This window comes from Triticum dicoccoides, chromosome 6A (genome assembly GCF_002162155.2).
Source record: "Triticum dicoccoides isolate Atlit2015 ecotype Zavitan chromosome 6A, WEW_v2.0, whole genome shotgun sequence".
Classification (NCBI taxonomy): domain Eukaryota; kingdom Viridiplantae; phylum Streptophyta; class Magnoliopsida; order Poales; family Poaceae; genus Triticum; species Triticum dicoccoides.
Genome location: NC_041390.1, coordinates 262,027,522 through 262,042,112, shown reverse-complemented (window position 1 = coordinate 262,042,112; position 14,591 = coordinate 262,027,522). Strand labels below are relative to the sequence as shown.

The 14,591-nt window shown below is 44.0% G+C and overlaps 1 long non-coding RNA gene across 3 annotated transcripts; it reads left to right on the top strand.

The window, feature by feature from the left end:
* Positions 1-383: 383 nt before the first annotated feature.
* On the top strand, positions 384-4,235 carry LOC119314341. 3 transcript variants are annotated; one of them, XR_005152268.1, is made up of 4 exons: positions 384-648; positions 747-865; positions 3,356-3,478; positions 3,978-4,235. It is a non-coding gene; the product is annotated as an uncharacterized LOC119314341 (long non-coding RNA). The 3 variants fall into 3 exon arrangements; XR_005152267.1 differs by having other exon boundaries at positions 384-865; XR_005152269.1 differs by having other exon boundaries at positions 384-865; positions 3,352-3,478.
* The last annotated feature ends 10,356 nt before the right edge of the window (positions 4,236-14,591 follow it).

Genomic DNA, 14,591 nt, shown 5'->3' with positions numbered 1-14,591 from the left:
AGGATAGTAGACACACTCTCCCCCTCGTTGCTATGCATCTCCATGGATAGATCATTGTGTGTACGTAGAATTTTGTTTGTTTTCCATGCAACGATTACCAACACGTGTCGAGGGGGTGATCAACATATATATATATATATATATATATATAGGGCTGGACTATAGTAACATAATAATATTTTGTTACCCCTTACCCTTATATATAAGGCGCGCGATCGAATGCAGCCCACCATGACCGATCTAAAAAAAGAAAAAGAAAAAGGAAACCCCCGCCCCCACCCTGCACGACCCACTCACCCCCGAACCCATCTCCAGCGCGCTGCCGCCCCATGCCCCACCGCTGCGCGCCGCCGCCCGATGGCCCGTCGCCGCGCGCCGCCGCCCCATGCCCCGTCGCCGCGCGCCGCCCCCCCAGCCGCCTCTTACTGCCGGATCCGACCCGGCCACCATCGCCATGGCGCGACGCCTCCACCTCCCAGCGACCAATCCCACCTCCCCGCGCGGTGTGTCCACCCCCGCCGACGCGTCCCACCGCCCCAACCCTCCCCTTCCTCGCGTCGGGATGGGCAACATCCAACTGGTGCCTGAACCCCATCCCACCGGCGTGGCTCACTGCAGTCGTAATGCTTCTGCGCCACGCCGCCGCTGGTCGATGCCCCGTCTTCTGCGGCTCTCCCTTGCTCCCTGTACATTTTCGCTCACCGAGAAGTAATTCCTCCCTTGTCCTCTCATGGTGACTATTGCAGAAAATAAACACATGGGGACGTGCTGCCCTCAGTCCTCTCTCGACGGATCCAGCAGTGCAGGTTCTCCGGTGCGCGAAGTATTGTCGGCGTCATGCCCATTGAGAAGATGCACATTTTCTGTAAGCACATTTATCTATTTAGTTATGTGTTCTGTTGTTTGCCCCGATTGATCCTTGTGTTATTGCTTCCATGTTGTGCTGCTTGTGCACTTCTGATCCCATCATGAAGGAAAAAAAGACAAGCGAGCTAAGTACTTGTTTGGAAAGATTGTAGGTTCAAACACATAAACCTAAAGAAGTTCATTGAAGAAGTTTGGTTTTGTTAAAAGAAAATGTGAATTTCGGTTGGAATCATTTAACATAGAACTACTTGACTTTCCTTCTCTGTAGATGTATTACTATAGTAGATGGAGAGAGTAATTAGATGCAATTCTATGCAATATGTATGTTCATATAGATATATGGAACAACTCTCATTCCCTACATGCACATGGTAGATGGTCGATTACTAGTCTGCTAATAGAAGAGCCCTCAAAAAACAGCTTGAAGCTGTTATCTCTCCCGAATGCTTTTGAAGAGCATCAATTGTTTTCAGTTCATCTTTTGATTGCTTTTTAGTGCATCAACTTCCCCGATCATAAGTCCAATTTCCTTTGTGTTCCCATGTTCTTTCTATAGTACAAGAGGTGCTTGTGGTTATGCCTGATAACAAGCACATGTACCAGAGTTTATTTTGGAAGTCCAGAAAAGCATCGAGGTAAAAGCAAAACCTACAATTTGTGCATGTCATCTGTTTGTGGAAAATGTCTGAGCAAGGACACAAACAGTTCACACTCAAAACTTAAAAGAAGCTTTGTGTAGTGTCAGTACTTAAAAGAAGAACAGAAGTTCAAGCTCAAAACTTTAAAAAGTTCAGTAGATAAAGGTTCACACTCCTGCTTAGTAACTACCTCAATTGACCCTAATTCTCTCTGCTCCACTTCATTTTCATTTGTTTCTTAGGTCAAAATCAAGTTGCACAGAAGCTGATCGGTGAAAAAAAGCTGACTAAAAATGAAAATTTCTTGTGTAGTTAATTTTCCCCTCAAAACAAATGTTTGGTATTCTCTTATTTCATATTGAGCCTTTGTCAGGAATTTCTGTATCGAAAAAGTAAAAAAGATGTGCATGTTTATGAGAAGAAAATTTCTGTACCGCATGTCATTGCTTCACTTCCCTTGTTATGCTCTCTTCTCCCTAGTTCAAACATACTTGCACAAAAGGTTCAAATATTTAGTGTCTGCAAAATAAAAATCATCGCCACATGATCAAAATTCTTGCTCCAAAAAAGCTACAAGGAAAAAATATTATTACAACACTGTCTACTGTTGTTACTTGTCATATCAGTTCCAATATTTTGTAAGGGTCACATCTTCACTTAGATAGCGTGACGGTAAGCGATTCTTCACTGGCAGTGGAGCAGTACAAACACATCGTCATAGTGAGTACAGATGTTATGTAGTACACATCTTTTTGATACAAACGTTTTAAAAGTTTCTTTTTGAACTTCTCCCAATTAATATACCTGAACTTGATTATCTTTCTAACATGTACTTATATCACCTGCATTGGATTTTGTATTTGTGCTTGTAACACAATCAGTTCCGATCTCGATTGACCACAAGTTCAAGTTCGCTAGTATTTATAAATGCTGGTAGCAGTACTAGTATCTACAAATTTGTAACCTAAGAACTAAGCTTGCATCGATGGATCACTATTGATAACTTAACTTATTATGTCAGTTCTAGTGCGGCGCTAGCGAAGTTACAAATGTACTGAATGTTCACACCTTTAACCTTTTCATTTTGTGAACAGACATCAATTCAGTATGAAAAAGCAACATAATAAGTTAACTTTGCAAGTGCATTAGTTCACCTTGAACAAATTACAGAAGTGCACCATCAAGTTTTCCATTCAGTTCGCTTATAAAAAAACACGAAGTTGGTTGTGTAAAGAAAACAGGAGAACCAATGTCAGCCTAGAAGTTCAGTAGGTAACTCCACGCAAGTGCACTCGTTAGGAATTTTTGGGTTTCCTATATTTTATAGACTACAGAAATTTTGAGTTTGCTATGTTTGCATTACTTAACGCGTATGTATGATGTTTTAAATTCCAGTTCGAAATTAGTTAAGTTCAGTACAATTTGTACTATAAAAATACAGTACAGCAAGCAATTCTTTTGAGTGTTTTTACACAACCAATGATGTTGGTATTTCATTTCCAAGGATGCAGTACTCTAGTATAGCAATTTATTAACTAGAAAGAAGATACATCAGTTGAAAAATACTCGCCATAAGTACTTAAGAGTTTGTTTCGGCTGGTTGGCAATCAGTAACTAGAAAAAGGATACATCAGTTCAAATATACTTGCCATAAGTATTTAAGAGTTTATTTGCGGTGGTTAAAAAATCAAGCTACTTTGTTTTGAGGACAAGAACTAATAAAAGTTCAAATGCTAATGTATTAAAAAAACTCCACCTACTTTGTTTAAGCTTTTGATGTCTTAATTTCTGCACTTCTATATAGAATTTGGTGGTTCACTTTTGCTAATTTTCTGCATTTCTCAAGCTAGAAAAGGTATCAGTTCACTTTGCAAAAACTCTACCGCTGTACAAGTCCTCGTCGACCTGCAGCAGTAGCAGGAGACACTAGATCACCTCCAGCACTGCTGGTCACATGAAGGTCGTCAAAAATGGTATATTCTCCATAAAAATAGGTGTTTGCTTATCTATATTTTCTATTGTTGAATTATAGCACAAACATTTGCTGACACGGGGTGCTCAGGACATCTATTTTAATTCCTGAAACACAAACTAGGTGCTCTCAGTTCAGTACGTGAACAATCATTCGTGAAAAATACATATAACATGCTTTGTTGTGTGAGATTTGGGGGGTGCCTAGTTTGGATAGAGTTTTCAAGTATAACAAATGTGGGATTTTGTAGCTCAAGTTTTCTAATATAATGTTAAAAGTCCACTAGATGAAAAATTTGTTGTGTTAGCTAGATCAGTATGAGTGCTGATTAGTAAGACAAAGTAGCAGTATTCATCATTACTATATAGAGCCAAGCTTCACTATGGATATTACTGACAATAGGAATTTTTTAGAATAATTTAATGTTTTTTAGCTCACCTCTAATTTGTTTCTCTCTACTGCTCTTTTCTCTCACTATTTTGTTTCTCTCTGTACTACAGCACGAGGGAGGTTTGGACGGACACTGATCACTAGCCAACTATGACGCCGCCGATCACTTGCACGAAGGACACCAGCTGGTTGAGGATGAAGTACATGACGTGGACAATGAGGACGACCAAAACATGGAATCCGTACACATAGCACCAACTGCAAATTCAAATTTTCTGTCCATGATGATTTGATTGCTACTTCTTAAAGAAAGTGTACATAACAGTTAGATGTTTGTGCAAGAAAGGAAAATTTATTTGAATTAATAACGTTTATCATTACGAATCGAAAACAATGATCGGTTCGATAGTGCCCTGTCCTGCCTATTTTGGTTGATGCCACGAATAGTGAAAAAATTGTATGGGAATGTTCAATTATTACTAGCATTAAGTTCAAAAAATAAAGCACATTCGGTTTGTCTATGAAATTTGAGTAAGTCTGTCTATGGACCTAAGGAAAATATGCTCAAAGAAAAAACACAACACATTTATTCAGGTAAAAGTTTATTTTAGTTTAGCTACACAAACCATGCAGGTTCGATGATGATGATGCCATAAGTTCGGAAAAGGAAACAAATATTAATTTAAAACCAAAAACTTTCACTTTTATAAGTTCAAGTGCTCATCCATACACGGTAATTCAAGTTGGTAAAAGTTCAGGTCGCAAAACAAAAGAAGTTCAGAACATCATTGCAAGAAATGTGAGTTAAGAAAAGAAACACACAAAACATTTTCTTCTATAAGAAATGTCATTCAATTCAACGATATAAAACGATGCAAGTTCGGGGACGATGATATCGTAAACCGTTGAAAAGTTATGAGGAAAACCATACAGAAAAATAGAGTAAGTCTAGCCTGTGAAAACACGTTCAGTACAAAATTATACGAACATCAGTCCAAGTACTCTTCTTTGAGAATCATTCAAAATTACTCTACAAAAAATATCTCAGTACAAATACACACATACATCAGTACGAGTATTCTGTTTTTTAGATAGAAAAACAACAGGATCCGTCTTGCCGTATTTAAAATTACTCTTAAACGGTTGAAAAGTAGAGAAAACGTTCAACATGACTAAATTTTGCATTTTCGGTAGCTATCCAACGGTATATTGTTTGCCCCATTTCGACAAACTTATTAAAAAAATCGCGTTCTAAATCGAATTTGACCGTCTTTGAATTTGAGTTTAAACCGTAAGGAATTAGAAAAACATTTCTATATGAAAAAGTTGCGCATTTTCCATAGCTTTCCAATGTTGTATCATTTGCGTCAATCCGACAAACCGTTTACAAATAATCGCGAAAATACGTTTCACCCAGAATTTCACCGTTTTCAAATTACTTTTAAATCGTATAGAATTAGAGAAAACAATAGATATATGGAAGATGCGGATTTTCACCAGCTTTCCAACGCCATCTTATTTTCTCAATTCCGACAATCCGTTTGAAAATTGAGTCCAAAATACGATTCGCATTTTCGGTTTCGAGAAAAACGGTTTTTTCAAAACTGCTCTTAAACTGTGATGATTTTGCAAAAAAATTCCTATATATTTGTAATGTAGATGTCAAGAGCTTTCCAATGATATATTACACGCCCGATTCCGATAAAAAAATTTCAAAAAGAATTTGAACTAAAGAAAACGATATGCTAAACAGAATTGAAAGCATCAGTTCAACCGCTCGAAAGTCATAAGTACAACAACCTGAAACTGTCAGTTCAAGTAGGGTAACAGAATAATATTGTGTTACGTGTAACAGGATAGCCCAATATATATATATATATATATATATATATATATATATATATATATATATATATATATATATATATATATCCTTAAATGTCTTATTCTGCTAACACCGATCGAAAACACGTCCCGAGCTCCACCGAACTGCAACAAAAAAATCCACCCCAGCCCCACCTACAACCCATTCCCCACCCCACCACCCCAGACCTAACCCATTTCCTTCTCTGGTTAAACCCCCACCCCGACCACTTCCCAGACCCCAACTTCCCACCCCGTGGCAACACCACCACTGTCGACCACCTCCCACTCCGAGGTGGCGCCACCACTCCTGGCCACCTTCCACCCTGTGGCGGCTACCTCTCCCCTTACCAGTGGCTCCCGGCGATGGGGAGCTGGTTTGACCGCCACCACGCTCTGCCTCCCTCGTCTCCCCAGTCGGGACCACGCCTTGACACCCAGCTGGATCCAAATTCCCCGATGGCCAGGATCGGTCTCTGCCGGCGGCCGTAGCCCCCCTGGCACCTCCACCTTTCTCTCTCCCTCACGATTGGGAACCCCGTGCGGTTCACCTTCTCCTTCCAAATGGATCTGATCGGGCCTGCCGTCAAGGACCACCCACCCTCCCCTTTCCACCCTGCCATCCCCTGTCGTCAGATGTGAGCGTCGCGAACCTGAACCCCACCTCCTTGATCGTGGCCCCCAATCCCGGCCTGCATGGGCCACCCCTGGTAGCAACCAACCCATCATCGACCAGTGAGGTGCCTCTCTCCAGCATCTCCGTCGAGATACCTGGTTGTAGCATTGCAGTTCTTTTGCATCCCTCGAGTAGTGCGCCACACACCCATGTGCGGTTCAAATTGTCCCCATGGGTGCCACGGCCCCCACGGCCATCAACACCGATGGGCGCCACGGCCCCCACGACCATCAACACCGACGGGCGCCATGCGCCCCGTGGCCATCAACACCTGATCCGGCCGGGATGCCATGACCTACCCTCGAGTCGAGGAGCTCCAGTGCGGTTTGGTCCTCGGGCAGGTGCGCGTGCAGTGCATTCCATGGTGAGCCCCACGACCACTGCTGCGGGCTACCCCGCCTCCACTCCAATGAGCACCACAGCGACCACGCTGTCGAGAGCCTGGAACACATCATACGACCGCAGCGTCCTTACCTCCTCCTTCCAACAACAGCATCAGTGCAGTTCGGCAGGGAGGCCATTTCAGCTCAGTGGTTTTTGGTTTCAGACTCTGCCGCTGCAGTGCGCGCATGCACTTCAACTTGTCTGTGTCCCGGTGTAGGGTACATTTTGCCCATCAGCTTGGTTGTTTGTGTGTTGTTATGTTTGGTGTTGGGTTTGCTTCGTTGCAGTGCATGCCTATTTCAGTCAAAATTGCAACGATCTATGCCGCGGCAAGGCCATCAACTAGCCTCCCTGAAGCAGTCCAGAAGCTTTTTTTTGCATTTTTAGAAGTTGGATGTATAGTTTGGTTGCATTTCAGTGCAGTGCGGCTACAAAAAATGGCGTCGGCATGCAAATGCAGTGCACTCTGGTCTTCCACAAAAGTCCACTACGAAGGACTTTTCAGTACACTCCATTTAAAATAAAATGCATTTTAAAAAACATGACATTGCGGTGCACTACGAAGGACTCTTCAGTCCACTCCATTTAGAACAAACTGCATTTAAAAAACAAGCAAATGCGGCGCACTTTGGTCTAAAAAAAGTCCATTGCGAAGGACTCTTTAGTACAGTCAATCTAGAACAAGATACATTTAAGAAAAATATGCAAATTCAGTGCACTTTGATCTTACAAAAAGTCCACTACAAAGAACTTTTTAGTACAGTTCATTTAAAACAAAATGCATTTAAAAAAATTGAAAATTCAATGCACTTTGGTCATACAAAAAGTCCACTACCAAGAAATTTTCAGTACACTCCATTTAAAACAAAATTACATGTTAAAAATTATGCAGTTCTTTTGCTTGTTTGATGCAGTGCATTTTTCAGTTCTAAGCAGTGCGTTCTTCTGTCTGATGCAGTACATACGACGATTTTGGTGTCGCAAAAAAATAGAGTGTGTATATTTTGTTAAAATCAAAATTGTTCTTAAACCATAAGGAATAGGAGAGAGTGTTCTACATGAAAAAGTTGCGCCTCATCGATAACTTTCCAACGGTGTATAATTTGAATCATTTTGACCAGTGGCTTGTAAAAAATCCGCGAAAAACGGCCGCTGCCTCTCGTCATCAGCTGCATAATTTTCAAATTTAACTAAAAACCGTAAGTAATCTAAAAAACATTTCAACATATGAAAGTTGCGCCTTGTCCGTAGCTTTCCAACGGCGTATCATAGGTCTTGTTTCGACAAACGGTTCAAAACCTGGAGTGAAACAGTACCGAAAATTGCAAAAAATATAAAAAAACATAATTTCGTGATTTACTAAATTTAAAACTGCTCTTAAATCATAACGAATTAGAGAAAATAATAGATATTAAAATGATGCACCTCGACGATATCTTTCCAACAGTGTATCATTTGCTTCATTCCAACGAGCGGTTTAGAAAAAACACAAAAAAGCTCGCTGCCATTTGTCATGAGCCGCACCATTTTTGAAACTGCTCTTAAACTATGATGAATCTCAAAAAGAATTCAACGTTATGAAGTTGTGCCTAATCCATAGCTTCTCAATGGTATACTACTCGCGTCGTTCCAATAAACGGCTAAAAAACTAGAGCGAACAAGGTACCCAAAAAACACCGCGTGCTGTTTTTCCGACATGAAGTTCACTAGTCTCTGTATTGCAGTACCTTTGCTAATGAAAGTGCAGTGCCCTCGCGTTGAGCGTGTAGTGCAGAAGTGCAAGAGGTGCCACATGAACCACACTCTCTGTGGGGACTTTGCGGTTTTTGAGGCAAATGCCACATCAAAGTTGTGCGTTAGGTATTCAAAACATCACAACCACACACCTCTTCGTATATATGTTTTGGCACACATGCAAGCGCGATGGTTGTTGTCCTATATATGGCACTCACTCACGTGGTTATCGGCAATGTTTCCATCTGTCGGCCCGCTTGGTCCATCACTTTCATCGATAATGAGAGAGGTGAACTAATTTGACTTAGGAGGGGATTAATTTTTTGTTTGTCTCATGATATAGATCATGATGTGAGATTACATATGTATAATAGCGCATGTGTACACATGAAGCCATCCCATTGGATCGACAGGGGGGGGGGCGAGCACACAACACATCATGAACCACCTCTTGCTCTGTGTGGGGACCTCTACGATTTTCAACGCATGCACCACATCAATGTTGTGCATTGGGTCAGGTATTCAACACATATGCATGCATCACACACCTCGATAAATATGTTCGGGACACACACGTGCAATGGTTGTCTTTGGACACACTCTCACTCGCTTGGTTACGGGAGTCAAGCCTATATATATTCGTGGGCCCGCGTGGACGTCCATCATTTCGATCAACGACAGGAAAGGTTACCAGGGTGGATTCTTCTTCTTTGCTTCAAGTTACCATATAGTAGGTTGACCATTCCAAGCCTAATTAAGTTTGAGCTCATGCTACATGTCGTGAACCCTCGCTCAGTGTGGGGATTTTATGGTTCCAAAGCATGGTGACACATTAAATTTATTATGCATTGGGTATTCAAACACCACACATGCCACTTCCATATACATACTTGGTCCACATGCACAGAGTGGCTTTGTCTTCATATAGTACTGCCTCACAAGGTTATCGGTGACAAGCTAGCCCGTTTTGCGGGGCCATGTGGACGTCCATCACTTTGACCAACAACGAGCGGGAGAGGTTGTACGACCAAGTTGGATTCTGCTTGGCCCGTGTTACTGTACGTCTTGGTGAGATGCCCTCCCCCCGACATGTGTGTGTTTGGGGGGGGGGGCTACTTCGCACTATCTGCACCCTCCGTGCGGACGGGGAAGTACAGCTAATTTGCGAGGCACACGTGCCACATCAAAGTTGTCAATGGTAGTTCAATATCACACCACACCTGATGCGGAGCATCCCAAGGTCATCCCCATGGACCTACCATCGTCTCATCAAGTGCCTAGTGGACCCATGACTCGATCACGTGCAAGAGCTCTTGAAACCGAGGTGACATCTCTCCTCTCACAATTCCACCTCGATGCACATGAAGCATGGCTACTACCTCATATGGACACTTTGTGCATACTCAGGTACCATGGAGAAGCTAAGGAGCAAGGACAAGAAGAAGAGGAAGATGGACGAGAAGACGGACAGAGAAGAAGGAGGGCTGAAGGAAAAGTCCCAGCCACCGGACGACCGGCCGGGACCGGACGTCCGGCGCTTGAAGCCTCAGCCGAACCCCAGCGAGCGAACATCCGGTCCAGACCGGACGACCGGTGCCCCTGCACCCGAAGCAAATGAGCGGACGTCCGGTCCAGATCGGACGACCGGCGCACCAGCACCTGAGCCAACATCAGCGGAAGTCCGGAGCTACCGGACGTCCGGCACCCCCATCACAGAACGGAACCAGCGGACGACCGGAGGACACCGGCCGTCCGGCAGCTCCTGAGACACCGCACGACCGGTCCCCAGCGGACGTCCAGTCCCTGTCTGTGCATAGTGTTTGGGCCCAAGGCCCATGTACCCCTTCACTTTGCCCCATTTGCACTTAGACTATAAATAGACCCCCCATTCATCCTAGCTAGGGTTAGCAAATGTTTAGCTCATATTTGTGAGAGAGCTTTGCTCATCCACTTGGTTACCTTCGAGCCTCCACCAGAGAAGAGCCCCCAAGCGGATTCAAGCCCCCTTTACGGGAAGATCCCCTTGTGGATTCAAGACCTCCTCACGAAGAAGAACCGGTTACCGTGTATCGTCCTTAGTTGTCCGTGGATTCATGTATCGTTCTATGTACTCGAGGATCTAGCCCATGTGTGACTTATTCACGTCGGTTTAGTGATTTCCTCTTGTGTTTTCCTTCCATTCTTCCCCGTGTTCTTCGTGTTTTCCCCGGGATCCGATCCTTTCGTGAAAGATCGGGCGATTAGGGTCTCTACCCTACATCATCTTGGTATCTAGAGCAAGGTTGATCATGATTTCGGAGCCCCCACTTCGTTTTCTAGCTTGATTTTGTTGTTTTTCGTCCTAATCTAAAAATCCCCACAAAATAGCCTCAAAAAATTTTCTTGTGTTTTGTAAGTTTTGATGATGTTTTGTTGGTTTTGATCCGTGAATTTGTTGTGTTGCAAGTGGATCTAGCCATCCCCCACCATCTCCACCTCAAAATCCATCCAAAATCCACGAAATCCATTCAATTTTGACCCCAACCCACCGGACGACCGCAACTCGGACGTCCGGCGACCCAGGAACCACCGGACGTCCGACCTTACCGGACGACCGGAACCTCTAAACCGAGCTGATATTAGCGGATTTCTGACCATTTCGAACGTCCGGCGACCGGACATCCGTCCATTCCCGGACGACCGCTACTCTGAAACTGATTTCTCTCAAATTGTTGTTTAGGTTTCCACCACATCATCCGCTACACCACCACCGACTTCCGCAAACATTTCCAATATCCCAACCCACACCACCACTTACCCGCTACCTACTCCGACGCTTTTGGTCGCACTTGGTTTTGAGAATTTGAGTTGCGGTACTGTATCCTTTTGTGTTTAGGCTATCTAGGTACGGTTCCACATCGACATCACCGCCGCTCATTTTCGCCATGGACGCGTCATCAACAAGGACCACCTCGACTACGACTTGGTATTCATTCCACCATTTTGACACCATACTGGAAGCAAGACCGGTAACCTCATCTTGGTATTGGACATATCACTCTTGCCATTACATTGATAGCCATCATAGCCTTACTCCTTTGCGTTGCTTACCCATCGAGACTAGCCATTGAGTATTGCTGGCAACGAGACTTGTGCACATTAGTGATCATACTTCCCATAGCATACAAACATACATCATTGTTGCCTATATTGGTATCATCTCTTGTGTCACAAAGTTGTCATCGCATACTCACTTGCTATCTTGGTTCGTCAAGCATTGCATGAGAAAAGAGCTCAAACATCAAAGAGCCAAACAAGCTTTTAAGCAAAGAGGAAAGATAAGCAAAGAGATTTTAAGCAAGAACCATAGCATCATACAACATTAAGATTGTCATACTCGATCATCTTGGATCATATCATAGCAACACCTTGCATAAAACATATTTGGGATAGAACTCGTGGCATTTTTGCTAAGTAGGTTGTGCACAAGTTCTTGTATCCGCCTATCGTTCAATCGTGCTAGCGTCTCTCTCGTGTTGTGCAACAAGAGCATTTTTGTGGATTCCACATTTTGGCTCACCTTGGTTGCCCAACCCCACTTATCTTTTTGCGCGTGTGTTTCCGTGTACCTTATATGCTTGGTATACTTGTTATATTGCATCTTGCGAATCTTTTCCAACATTATTGAATCTTGCTTACATTCACATTAAAAATTGTGCCACCATCCTAACCAAGCTCCACCATAATATTTTACTTGTCTAGGTGTGAGAAACCGACGAGAATTCGTACCAATTGGGCTATTTCCTTGTCCTACATTGGAGTGATCATCGATTCACTTTCAACTTCGGTCAAGGTACATTTGGTATTCGTTCTTCTCTTTCTACCACTCACATTTGTCTTGGAATGATAGATAGTCCAAGTACTTCTACCAACCCACTCTTCATGGAGCAAGACGACGACATGAACTCCTTCGTCACCAAGAGTCACCTCTTTGGTGCACAACTTGCTTTGCATCAAGAGCAACAAGCTATGAGTGAACGCATCGACAACCTTGCTACCGACTTGCGACTTTCCGAACAATGTACAAGGGACTACTTCGACCACAAGCTCGACGATCACAAGCAAGAGAATGACGCGAGGATGGACGAGATTCGTGCTTTGTTGCTCAACCGCTCTTCTTCCACTTCAAGAAGGAGCTGTTCAAGTCGCCATTCCGACTTTACCCTCTCCGGATCAAGTACACCGTCTTCAAACACTCTTCGACATGCCGCGCGCAACGAGCATCAAGCAAACCTCAATCCACTTCAATACACTGACTCGCAAGAACATCGACGATGTCAAGCCGAAGAAGCCTTTGCACTAGCTCGAGAACGGCAACAACAACGCCAACATGAAGACGAAGAACACGCGCGTCTACACCAAAATGCACAAGATGCCGAGGCTCAACGTCAAGAACAACAACTCCGTGACGCTCAAGCACTTGAGGCGCAACAAGCTCTACGCGATGCGAGTCGAGCCGTTGCCGACCGAGGCCGACAAGCCCATGAACAAGAGGAAGCACTTCGCAAAGAAATTCAAGAACGACGATTTCAAGCTCGCATGCATCGTCTCGTTCCTCCTCGATCTCAACGCGCTCCTCCACAAGCTCGCCAAGACCATTAGGTTCATCAAGAGCATGACAACAATGGGAATCCTTCGCGACAAGAGCAACACGAGGTTGACAACCCTCCGTGTCAAGAGCACCACGAGTTGAACAATAATCTACAACATGGGCGTCATCATCCCCGACCCCAAGACAATGAAGAGCAATGCTATGGCAAGCTCAAGTTCACCATGCCCAAATTCAACGGAAGCAACGATCCCGAAGAATACCTTTCATGGGCACTGAAAGTTGACAAGATCTTCCGTTTGCACAATTATGAAGAAGAGAAGAAGATCACGATGGCATCCCTTGAGTTCCAAGAATATGTCCTCATTTGGTGGGAAAAAATCATAGAGCACGCGAGGCAAGAGGTGAACCACCAATCGCTACTTGGGCACAAATGAAGGATGTCATGAGAGCACGCTTCGTGCCTAACTACTACAACCACGACCTCTTCAAGAAACTCCAACAACTCAAGCAAGGAACCAAGAGCGTTGAAGAATACTACAAGGAGATGGAGATTGCTATGATAAGAGCCAATGTGACGGAAGATGATGAGCAAACAATGGCACATTTCTTGAATGGACTCAATCATCCTATCAAGAAGATCGCCGACTTCCAACCATACTCAAATCTCATCGAGCTCGTGCACCAAGCTACCAAAGCGGAACGCTAAGTGCAAGATGATTTCAAGTATGCCAAGTTCTCATCCAAGTCCTACGGTTTCTCCAATAACCAAGCTTCAATGACTCCAACACTGACTACAAGACCCTCTACTTCCAACATCGCCAAGTCGACTTCCAAGAAAGCTTCGCCAACTACAAGCAATCCTAATACGAGTAACTTCAAGCCGAGAGCTTCATCATCATCAACCCCTACCGATGAGACCGTCAAGACGAGTTCCCTCAAGTGTTTCACTTGCGGCGGCCGAGGCCACAAGTCCTATGAGTGCACCAACAAGCGCACCATGATCTTCAATGACGATGGCACTTATGATTCCATGAGCGAAGGAGAAATGGAAGCCCTTGAGCAAGTCGCCATGCACCGCCAAGTGAACAATGAAGAAGAACAAGTCTTTTGTGATGAAGACTCAAGTCCCGCACTTATTGTCTCCAAAGTCTTGACTCTCCAACATCACCAAGAAGAAGACCAACGATGCCACATATTCCACACCAAGGCCGGCATCAATGGACGATCCGTCAAGGTCATCATCGATGGAGGGAGTTGTCACAATCTCCCAAGTGAAGAACTTTGCTCCAAGCTCCAATTGCCCAAGACGAAGCACCCACATCCATACAAAGTGCAATGGCTTAGTGACTCCGGTACCATCCAAGTCGAGCACCGAGTGCAAGTCTCCTTCAAGATTGGCGCCTACGAAGACACCTTGGAGTGTGACGTCATCCCAATGACTGTTTGTCATCTTCTCCTTGGACGGCCATGGCAATT